This window comes from Lactuca sativa, chromosome 4 (genome assembly GCF_002870075.4).
Source record: "Lactuca sativa cultivar Salinas chromosome 4, Lsat_Salinas_v11, whole genome shotgun sequence".
NCBI classification, from domain to species: Eukaryota; Viridiplantae; Streptophyta; class Magnoliopsida; order Asterales; family Asteraceae; genus Lactuca; species Lactuca sativa.
This window is the reverse complement of record NC_056626.2, coordinates 111,868,278-111,879,754: the sequence shown is the minus strand read 5'-3', so window position 1 is coordinate 111,879,754 and position 11,477 is coordinate 111,868,278. Positions and strand designations below refer to the sequence as shown.

At 34.4% G+C, this 11,477-nt stretch overlaps 1 pseudogene; it reads right to left on the bottom strand.

Annotated features, from left to right (window-relative positions):
- Positions 1 to 9,458: 9,458 nt before the first annotated feature.
- Positions 9,459 to 10,410, bottom strand: LOC128133857 (elongator complex protein 4-like; annotated as a pseudogene).
- Between the last annotated feature and the right edge of the window lie 1,067 nt (positions 10,411 to 11,477).

Here is an 11,477-nt window from a genome sequence, read left to right as displayed (position 1 = left end):
TTTTTGGTGAAGCTTGGGGAAAAGAGAGGTTCATCATGGTGCAAAGGAACAAGGAGCAAGTGTGGATCTAGTATTCTCTTCAGATTTTTGAGTTGTTGAAGGTATAAAGTTCATAACTTGGCATTTATTATTCTAGATTCAAGTTTGAAGTCATATCTGGCTGTTTTGGTCCCTTCCATGGATGCTCTTGGAGTTTGAGGAACTCTAGAGCTTGGTATGGATTCTATATGGTCAATATGTTTTGTAGAATGGGAAAAAGGAGCCATGTTGGAGTCACCTTATGTCTATGCACAAGTTTTGGCCCCATTAAGGACTTAATGGACTTAGGATTGTAGATCTATTCTTAGAATGGAGTCCTGATTGATAAAGTTGGAAAATTTATCCATTAAGTCATTGAAAAGAAGTATATTTGAAGTCATGGTTTTAGATCTATAAAGATTAAGCACTTAATTTGGATTTGGCATTCTGCCAGAAACCATGTCATGGACAAGGGCTTGCCACGATGTAGAGGTGTTGAGATGCTTGATTGTTTTTCTTCGCTAGCCACGGCGTGGCCAAGAGCTTTCCACGACGTGAGAGTCGTTGACCTATTGAATATTGACTTTTGACTAGTTTGGCCTTGGGTTTAACCTATAGTTTTTGGGTTGTTTTTCACACCCCCAAACCTGAACGGCTGAAACGTTCGGGGGCGGATGACTTCATGTGGTAACGTAACAAATGAATACATAGTAAAGAAAGCAATACAACCATCATATATATAATTGAAAGTTTACATTTGTCAAGAGTTACATGTTCAAAACCAATTACAATATGATGTCAAAATATGAGATTAAACTAGCGCCGCAGCATCCCTTCATCAAAAGCATAATGATACCTGAAATTACTGATTCCCTGGGACATACAAGTAATTTTGAAAGAGTAGATCAACATTTAAGCTGGTGAGTTTCATAAGTATTTAAGTGACAATGTTTGTATGAAATGAAATGTTTTGTCTTTGTTTGTTTGTGTTTAGAAAATCCTATATTTTCTACTAGTATAAAAGTAGCCTTCACTCAAGACTAATGTTTGTTTCTAAAATGTATGTAAGTGTAAAATAACCAATGTGTTTGAAAACCTTGTAAATCAATGTATTTTTAATACCCCATGTGAGTTTTATAACCATACTATTGACTCGGAATGCCTATACACAACGTTCTTCAGGCGTTGGAATGTTATGACGTTTGTCACCCCAAACGGTGGACTGTAGCTAACAGTCAGGGCGTGGGTTTGTCAAGCCCGTATAGATCTATACACAAACACCATGCTCCCCCTCCAAGGGATTCTGGTATATAATACAGGACTTGAAATGTGTACTCGAACGTACGTGAATTTAGTGTCTCACAAAAACCGTGGTATAAAAACAGATCTACTTGTTAAAATGTTATGTTTGTTCTTGTATACGAAAGTGATTTCTTGAAATTCATGTTTCTAGTACATAAGAGTTCGGAATTTGTTTGTAAAACTATACCTATTATAGTTTTCTAAAAGTGTGTCTCGTTTGTTTAGAAATACCTAGAAAAGGAATCATTTGTTATGAAAGCATAGATTTTTGTGTAGAGTCTAAGATAGGCAAGTATACATATAATCTAAGAAAATGTTTAGTTTATACATGCATTACAACAATTTATATTTTAAAAGATAAAATGCTATTGTAACATATTTTATATATATGAAAGTTCCCTATAAAGTTTATAAATCACATGTGATTTGGATATATAAAAGCATATAAAATAATTCTTTATGTAACACACGATAATACTCGTGTGTTTACTTGTATTCCCCCCCTTGAGAGCAAATGAAAGCATTTAGAATATTTAAAAAGGTTAATTAAGGGGTATGAACTCACTTGAAAGTTTGAAGATAGCGAGATGGAAAACCGGGCAGAGTTTCGTCTCGGGAAACGAATTTTTCTCGGGATTCTCGGGAATCTCGGGAGTAAAATCGACCCTCGGGACTTGAGCAAAAAGACCAGAGCTTCGGGGTAGTGCGGGCACGGAAAACGAGGCAAGATCGTGAGAGAAAGGAGAGAAATGGGGTGATTTTTCCGAAACCCTCGCATTTCTATTTATAGGGGGTCTGAGAAGCCTCGGTACGCGGGGAGTACGCTAGTATGCAACGCGTACTCGTACGTCATGCATGACCGAGTCCTCGACTGCCTCGGCTTCGGATGGGACGGATCGGATGGGGCGGGTCGGATGGGACGGCGGGTCGGATAGCTTCGCATAGGGGCGGTGTGGACGGACCGAGACCAAGGCCCTCGGGTACGTAGGGCGTACGGGGTTACGCGGCGCGTACCTCGGATGAGGACGCTGACTCCCCCTTCGGATATTACCGGATTTTTGAATTAAATATATATATATATATATATATATATATATATATATATATATATATATATATATATATATATATATATATATATATATAATTTATTTAATAAACTTCAAAAAATCATATCTTCTTCATACGATCTCCATTTTCGATGGTCTTTATATCCACGCGTAGGTGAGACTACGCTCTACAACTTTCGTTTAGATTCCGTTGGCAAATTCCGAAATTATTTTTATTATTTATTTATTAAAATGACGTGATTAAGGAATTTCTTTAAAAATTCATAACTTCTTTATCTGACGTCGGTTTTTGTCAGACTTTTTACCGCTGAAATACCATTGTCGAGACCTTCGATTCTCGTTTAGGTCATTTCGGCCAAAAGTCGTTCGATCTCCGATTCGAGTTTTTAGTTGTCTGTTGCTAAGCCGAACTTGGAAAAATCATAACTTCAATATACGAAGTCGGATTTGGGCGTTCTTTTTACGTACGATCATGGTTTAATGACATTTAAACATAGAAGGAATTTAAATAGAAACTTTTTGGACATTTTATTATCAAAGTTAATTTTATTAACTCAAAAGTGGTTACAATACTTGACCTTTTAGGCCATTACAAAGAGTTGAAATATCGGGCTGTCACATTGTTGATCAAGGTGTGTTCTTTGATTGGGTGACCATCGATTCAAGGGATTGTCCAGTGCGAGGATTTGAGAGTGTTGTAGTGTTATCCGATACTGCATTTCAGGTGAGTTTCCTCACTATACTATGTGTTACAATGTATATCCTTGTGTGTCATGATATATAAGTACTGGTATGTTGGGTAGAGTACCAATAGGTAGGTAATCGTCGAGTAGAGTCCCCCCAACGGTTGTATATGGTGACGTAGGATATCCTAAGAACTATTAATCTGGGTTTTCTTGGCTCTAAAGTAGGATCACATGTTCGAATGTCAATCTCACCTCTAGTTACATATAGCTATGTATTCCTTGGAAGATTTTTCGGTAGTGGCATTGTGTATTGTATGAGGTTTGGTGTGTGGTAGTGAGCGGTTAGACAAGTATACTAGTATAGATAGTTGCATGTGTTTATGTGTTTTCTTGATTGCTTGTTGTTACATATGTTGACATAATGGGTGGTGGGTTGAGGCGGTCTTTCTTTGTGCTGTAAGCCAAGATAGCCGAGCGAGCGGGTTGTGTGTTGCGGTCCAGGTGTGGGACAATTGTACGTAGTGAAAGAGCGGTCCAGGTGTATTGTAGGCCTTGTGATGTTGTCCATTCAGACTGTAGGCTCAGGAGGGCGGTCTATGCATGTTATAGGCCTTACAAGGCGGGCCATACAGACTGAAGGCTCATGTGTGCATGCATTGTATGTATATTGTGGTGTGAGGTATTTTGAGGGACTCACTAAGTTTTAGCTTATAGTTGTGGATTAAATGTTTTTCAAGTATCATTGATGATTGCGGAAAGACGAAGGCGTGACTATACACACTCATTGGCAACACTAGAGTTCTGCATTTATATCTTAATACTCTGCTTTTCCTAATTAATTGTAATTGAACAAATGAATTTCTTAACTTTTGGTTTTATGAAATGGTGTTTTACCTTAATTAATGAAATAATTTTTTTGTGAAAATGGGACGTTACACCTAAACTCCTAATACCTTAAGAGATCCGATTTTCTACTCTCCACTCTCATATATTCGATCCTAGGGTTTCCTAAGGTTTTGAGTATGACGTATTAGAGACTACCACACAATTGGAAATTGTTTTCCAAGGAGATTTTCAAAGTGTTTGATTAGATTAATTCGATTTAAGCAAAGGAATGATTTACTACTATGATTTTCGATTTACATAGGGTTTAGTTTTGTTTCATAAAGCATGTTGCTATTAATAGTGAAAATCCATATATCATTTTAGGTTGCATGTACCCATAAGTCTTATGTGAAATTCTGCAAGTACAATGTTATTGTAACCTAAAAAAACCCTAATAATTAATTCATCATGAATCACATCTACAAAAGGATTTGAAGAATTGAAACTATAGACCCTAAAAACGAAATCTGCATTCCAGATGAACAAATCTTTCGTCCTTAAATAAGTTGTTGGTAGTGACCGATAGGACTTGTTGATCGATGTTGAACAGACAGAGAAGTTGATGTAAGCTTGGAAGCCTCCCCATCTTTAAAGAGCATGTACATACTTGATTTCAAAGGGTTAAATAGTTTTAATATTCAAGGTCAATATGTTCGATCTGTGTTTTTGTTTTTAATACAATGATTATAAAACACAAAAAATGATTATAAATTATTAAAAATGTTTAAAAATAAGATTTTGGGTAAATACGACATTTTAAAGATTAAGAAAGGGAAAATACGATATTTAGGTTTTAAGCGAAACAAATATGATATTTTATTATTTAACAAGGGTATATACGAAATTAATCTTTTTTTTTTTTTTTTTTTTTTTTTAATTTTCTTAAATGACCACCATTAATACATAACTATTTTAGAGTATTTATATGTGTTTTTATTGCGTTTACATCACATCAAAAGTATATTTTCTAAGTATATTTCAAAAATATATATTTTAAATTTTAAGAACGTTTTCGACATATGAACTTCAAATCCAAAATTTTAAAAAGTTATTTCTGTTGCAATCTTATAAAAAATTAAACACCCGTGTTAATATATAATTAGATTACAATTCAAAAACATAAACAACTTAATTGAAAAAAAAAATGATAGTTAGCATTACAATTTACATATTTACGAAGGTTGGATATTGATACCAAATGACTTTTAGTCCAACGGTATCCGATGTTGCCCTTTCTTATGATGTCGAAAGTTCAAATCCTATTATCAACATAGATGAAATAATTTAAAAATAATTTAATTTATATTTGTATTTACATATTAATGATAATCAGTGAAAATGCGCGCATATATATATATATATATATATATATATATATATATATATATATATATATATATATATATATATATATATATATATATATATATATATATATATATATATATATATATATATATATATATGCAAAGATAATGGTCAAATATAATAACTCAATAAATTTGATCATTTATCTAAATTTTTAATAAAGTATATTTTATGATTACATGAAGAAAAGTAAAATTGGCTAGAAAATTAAGTTCACCAACATATGATTTTATCCTAGTGGTATAATGAGATGTTTACTCTATAACCTTGAAGGTTCTGATTCAATCCGGCATAAATAAAATTTGGATAATGACTTTAAAGGATAATATATTTTTTCATTTGTATATATTTGGTTATTGAATTATTTTGTTCATATTTGCCATTTCAACTTGTTTAACTGTAAACATGCAGTCCTTATGATCGACTACTTTAGGTAAACCGGAAAAATGACTTAATATGATAATATATTTCTCACTCTGTATACATTTAGTTATTAATATTTTTTCGAGCACATTTAGTTCTTAATACTTTTTTTTGTACATATTCGGTACTTATGATCGGTTCTTTAGATTTTTTTCACATCTTATATGAGAAAATCATTAATGATGTGTTCGGGGTTGTTAATGTTTACGACCATTGTGACCTCAACTGTTTGGTTGTTTAGGTCTTGTGTTCTAAACGTCGTAACTTCTTCAAACGATCTCAAGTTTTAACGATATATATATCTAAATGTTCGTATTTAAGACTACTAAAACTTTTATTTAGATTACTCCTGTTAAAAAAGTAAAGGAAATCTCCAAAAAAATCCCAAAAATTTAGTCAAATTTATGATAAAGTACCAAACTAAATTTTGTTTACAGAAAAGCACAGAATACCGGTTAAAACTTCGAAAAAACCCTTTTCGGCCGATTTTGCAAATTTAGCCGGTATTCTGTCTTTTTTCATTAGTTTGCTTAAAATTTTTGGACTTTTCCGGAAACTACCTTATAACCAAAATATTGGAACTTTTATGAAAATTACCATGGAATTAATGGATATTATTATTAACAAATCATTTATAAACATAACAAATATTTTTATTCTGAAAAAGAAAATACACTTGTTGCTAATTTCTAGGAATAAACTGGTGGTCTAGATACTCCTTTATTGCTTATTGACCACATCACTACTAGAAAAACAGCCTTTTACGACGCTCATTGCGCGTCGTAAAAGGCTCAGACGACGCGCAAATGCGTGTCAAGGAAGGCCCTGTCATAAAGAGAGACGACGCGCATTTACGACGCTCATTTACGACGCGCAATTACGACGCGCGTTTACGACACGCAATGCGTATCAAGGAAGACCCTGTCATAAAGGAAGACGACATGCATTCGTGTGTCATAGCCTTACGTCGCGCGTGTTAATGACACGCAATGCGTATCAAGAAAGCCCCTGTCAAGAAAGGTCATGTCATAAATGAAGATGATACACATTTTTGCGTATCATAATTTTTCTTGTTTAAAAAAAATATTATTTATAGATTTAATTATTTTCAAATTAAATTTGTATTTAATGTTTCATAATAAAAAATAAAATATCATATACAAAAAATAGAATCCATTGCATAAATGTAATGTCATACAAATAATCATTCCATGGAAAGATAAAACAAATCAATAGAAGTTGCAACAAAAATTTACAAACTAATAGTTCTAATAACCTAATGTGTGCCTCACTGTAAACAAGATTTGTGCTGCTTTTTTTAAATGTGTGCCTCACTTGTCTCCACTCTTCCTTAGTAACACCGCTCAAGGACTAAATGCATGAACTTGCTCAAAGTATCTATATTGCCTGCAAAAAAAAAACATTACTACAAAATAAGTGTGAAGATGGATTATTACAGTGTAAGAGAAGTAAAGAACCTTGAGCTTCCTCCAATGGGACAAATGGGCAGTCAGACTTGATAAACTTTGCAACACGTATATCTCCCAATGCAAGATCAACATTAAGGTAATGGGGAACAACATCACCTAAAATCATATAATATTTATATACCCCTAGACTAGATAGCGCTTTGCTACAAATAGCAACCTACTTTATTTACTCTGTTTACCAAACTAATGTATAGGAATGGAACCTACTTTACTTTACTCTCTTATGGTATATGAACAGGATTAGGATAGGTTGTGTTTGTTATATTTTGGTAGAGGGCATTCATTCATTCATTCATTCTCATGTGTTTTGCAAATAGAAGACATTAGATTTAGATGAGAGCTTTTTGGATTTGGATGATAGACTAAAACTTAATAAATGAATGAATGAATGAGGATGACCTTTGATCTAAACTGAAGAGCTGGATCGGTACTTCGGGAAACAAGCCTAGCAAGTGGAAGCATCTCATCAATTTCAGCACGTGGAACCTCAAGCCTTATTCTCCAGCGACCCATAGAAGATATCACACTCCCTAAATTACCAACCATTGCTCTTCTTAGTAAGCCTCATTCTCCAGCAACACGTATTCGCCTTGAAGCTCATACTGGCTATTGTTTTGTTCCAAAACAACCTTCTCAACAGTTACCTGAACCAAACTAACATTAAACTCTCAAAGGGAAAATTAAATATATAACTATTATTTGAAACAAAACATCTGATTTAACTCAACTAGTAACCAACTGTGGTGAAGTAGAAAGAGAGCATTCTGAAAAAATCAAAGAGTTGACCAATTCTGTAGACGTCCCTACTTAAAACTTGTTCTCCATTTCCACCCGCAACCTACATATGTAAAAAGATTAGACAAAAATTAAATAAAATTCTTTCATTTATTTTTCTTTTTCATAATCTTGTTATGCTGCCTCAACAAGGTTTCTAATTTGAGCCACCTGTCTGTTCACCAACTCCTGTGTGCTTCCATCACCATCAATGGTGGTTGTGTATTTGGTCAACACCTACCTCCTCTCTGATTACAGTTCCTGTATGCAATAGAAATTTTAAAAGTTTAAGGACCAAATGTAGTCATAACGAATAGTTGGAAGACAAATTTCAACCAGAACCCTTTGTTAAAAAACAACATATGAAATACTTGCCTCCAGTAAGAATAGCAATATCATCAAGATATTGACTTTTTCTGTCACCAAAACCAGGTGCTCTATAGAATTGGTCAACCTTCAAACAGGGCAATTTGATTTAACCCAACGTCTCTTCCTTTACCAACCTACATATGTAAAAATATTAACCAAAAATAAAATATAATTATAAATTATGAATATTTAGCAGCATAGCATTGTGATGAGACAAACCTGTATGTATTCATGGTGCGTGATGTTACCCTGCCTCAAAAGTGGAATTGAACCCTGCATATATATCTTCATTTATATTAATAACACGTGAAGCCTTACTTATTCCACCTCGGGCAAACCTTCCTGTAAAGAAATGGAGGTTTCTCATTTTCCTTGCCTCTTCAAGATAATTATCCTTCAAAAAGAACACATAAATAAATATTTCAGCATAAGCAGAAGCAAACAAAACAACTAGAAACGACAATAGTAAATAATCTAATGGAGACCAGGGATCTTCAAGGAGCAGTAGCAGCAGCTCTGAATTTGAAGATGCAACTGAACCAAATACTCTAATGAAAGCTATCATTGACTTTTCCCTTGATTCCTTTTTCATTAATCAAGATTTATACCAATTCTTTCAGTCTTCCCTTCCTAATTTAGTCAAAGGCTGCAGATGGGTCTTGTTATATAGGTAATAATATCCTCTTAATTGGTACAAAATTTTCCATTTTTAATCCATTTTTAAATTTGTATTTACTTTTTGTTTCCAATTAAGAGAAGAGAAATACATATTTTTTCTAACCTGTCCTGCATAGCTCGTGAGGCCTTTAATTGATCCCTGTGTACAAGTAAATGTACATGTCTTGTATATTTAGTCAAATATATTGCTTCCTCAGTTCCTGTATCACCTCCTCCAACAACAGCAAGAACTTCACCCTTAAAAATTGGTGAAGCTCCATCACAGATTGCACAGGCACTAATTCCCCTACTCCAGAACTCATCTTCACGAGGTAATTTAAGCGTTTTGGCAGTCGCCCCTGTAGCTCCATCACAGATTGCACCGCCTATTTGATATCCCTTGAACACTACATGCTTCAAAATGATTGGATAGCAATTCTTCCTGCACTTGTGATATTTCCATCATACCTGATTAGAATTATGAAAATTAGGTGTAAGAGTCAATGAAGAAGACCACTTTTAAGTTTAATAAGATCAATCCACTACTAATAATAACATCAGTACTTTGGAAATTGAGATATGAACTTTGAACAACTATCACGGAATCCAGCAAGATTTGAACAATCTAAAAGGCTAAAACACTCCACACGGTTTCCCATCTGCATCACATTATCACAACACAAAAGATGTTTACTTTTTATACTAAAAATCCCCACAATGGATAAAAAGATACAAAATTACCTCGCTCCTCGTTATGTTGCTTATTTTCCCCAAGGTACTTCTTATATTGCCAAGCAATCTGCAAATCCTTCTACAAGCTCATAAAAAGGCAGAATTTACATTAATACAGTTGTAGTTGTGAAGAGAAAGATGCATGTTCCTAAGGGCAAAATGGGAAAAAGTAAAGTAGTACCTGTTCTGCATCAGTGTTACGAGATTTGTCATCTTTGGGGACTAAAGTAGTTGGCAAGGTTCCAAGAAAGGCTCTAGGGTTTTTGACTGGGCTTGCATAAAGAACAGGTTGGTTGTGTACTAGTCCCTGAGACATGAAAGTCCTTAATAAAAGCATATGATGAGGTGCTTCAGTGTCTTCCATAATCATTACCAGACTTCCTAAATGGAATCCCCCCACCTAAAATCTCTAGATATTACAGAAACAATTCATCCATTAGGAAATTGTTGTCATACTTGTTTAGATGCTTTAATAAAATATAAAAAGGGGGTATTGGGATTACTATCAAGATCCGGTATGCCTGATGAAAGAAAGATTGTTCCATTTGGTCCATACTTGAGACCAGGGACAGAAGAGGTAGGTGCAGCTGAAAAGTTCTTTGAGAAACTACTTGTCCGGACTTTGCTAGTAGCCATAAATATCGGACAGTTTTTTAATCCTCCTGAGAAATAAGAACAAACGGATCAAACAGGTAAACAACATATATAATGATTTTGGAGTAAATGATTTTATTAATAATCATATATAATGTTTATAGAATACTTGAACAACATTAAATTTGGAAGGAAACCACCAAAGCAGATATGCAATCTATTCCACATCGCTCATTAGTGTAAACTAGAAGTTCTCCAAATAGGATTTGAAGATAAATTAATTTAGAACTCTCTGAACCATAGTCCGTGTGAACTCCATGGCAATCAGCGTCTTCGTGATTCCGAAGGAACGAGACAAGATCGATTCTAGCTTTGCCCAAAAACCCTAGCTTTCGTGGCCCTATGAGCATTCATTGACAAACGAGACCCTAACCCTTTGATCATGGTGACTAGAAACCCTTCAATTTCAATTGGAACCGAAACCCAAGTTCCAGAAATAGTTGATTTTGTTGCCCTGTGAATGTAAAGTGTTCAATTTCTTGTGAGAAATGAAGCAATAAGGATCGATCTATGGAGGATGTGGGTCGTAATTTGAAGGATGAAAAAAACCCTAATTTGAGGATATGGGTCGATTTCCGGTATGCAAAGCCGACGGGGTGCTTATAAAAAGCTTTGAGAAGCAACTGAGCCAGTGTTCTTATCAAAAGCTTTGAGAAGCATCATAAGTCGTAACAACGATAGGTGCATTCTTCATGTTTCTTTCTCTTTTCGTCTCTGCCTCAGAGGTAGACTAGGGATTTAAATTTCTTGATCTTCAGAGAGACATTAGAGCAGAGATCCGATGAGACGATTAACAAGTAAGGTCAGGAGTAGGGGAGAAACGGATTGGAGAGGAGGGAGAGGAGAGAATCGATTGTGAAGATGAAAGATAGAAAAAAGGTAGAAAAGAACAAGGCGGGTTTTCAAAATTTTAGGGATTTCATTTCCCCCTATCTACTAAACGAACGCGCGTTCATTAAAATTATAAAGCGACACTCACAGACGACGCGCGTTTAAGATACGGTGCCCTCCGTGTTTTTATTTTTTTCTTATAACACTAAATTAAGGGC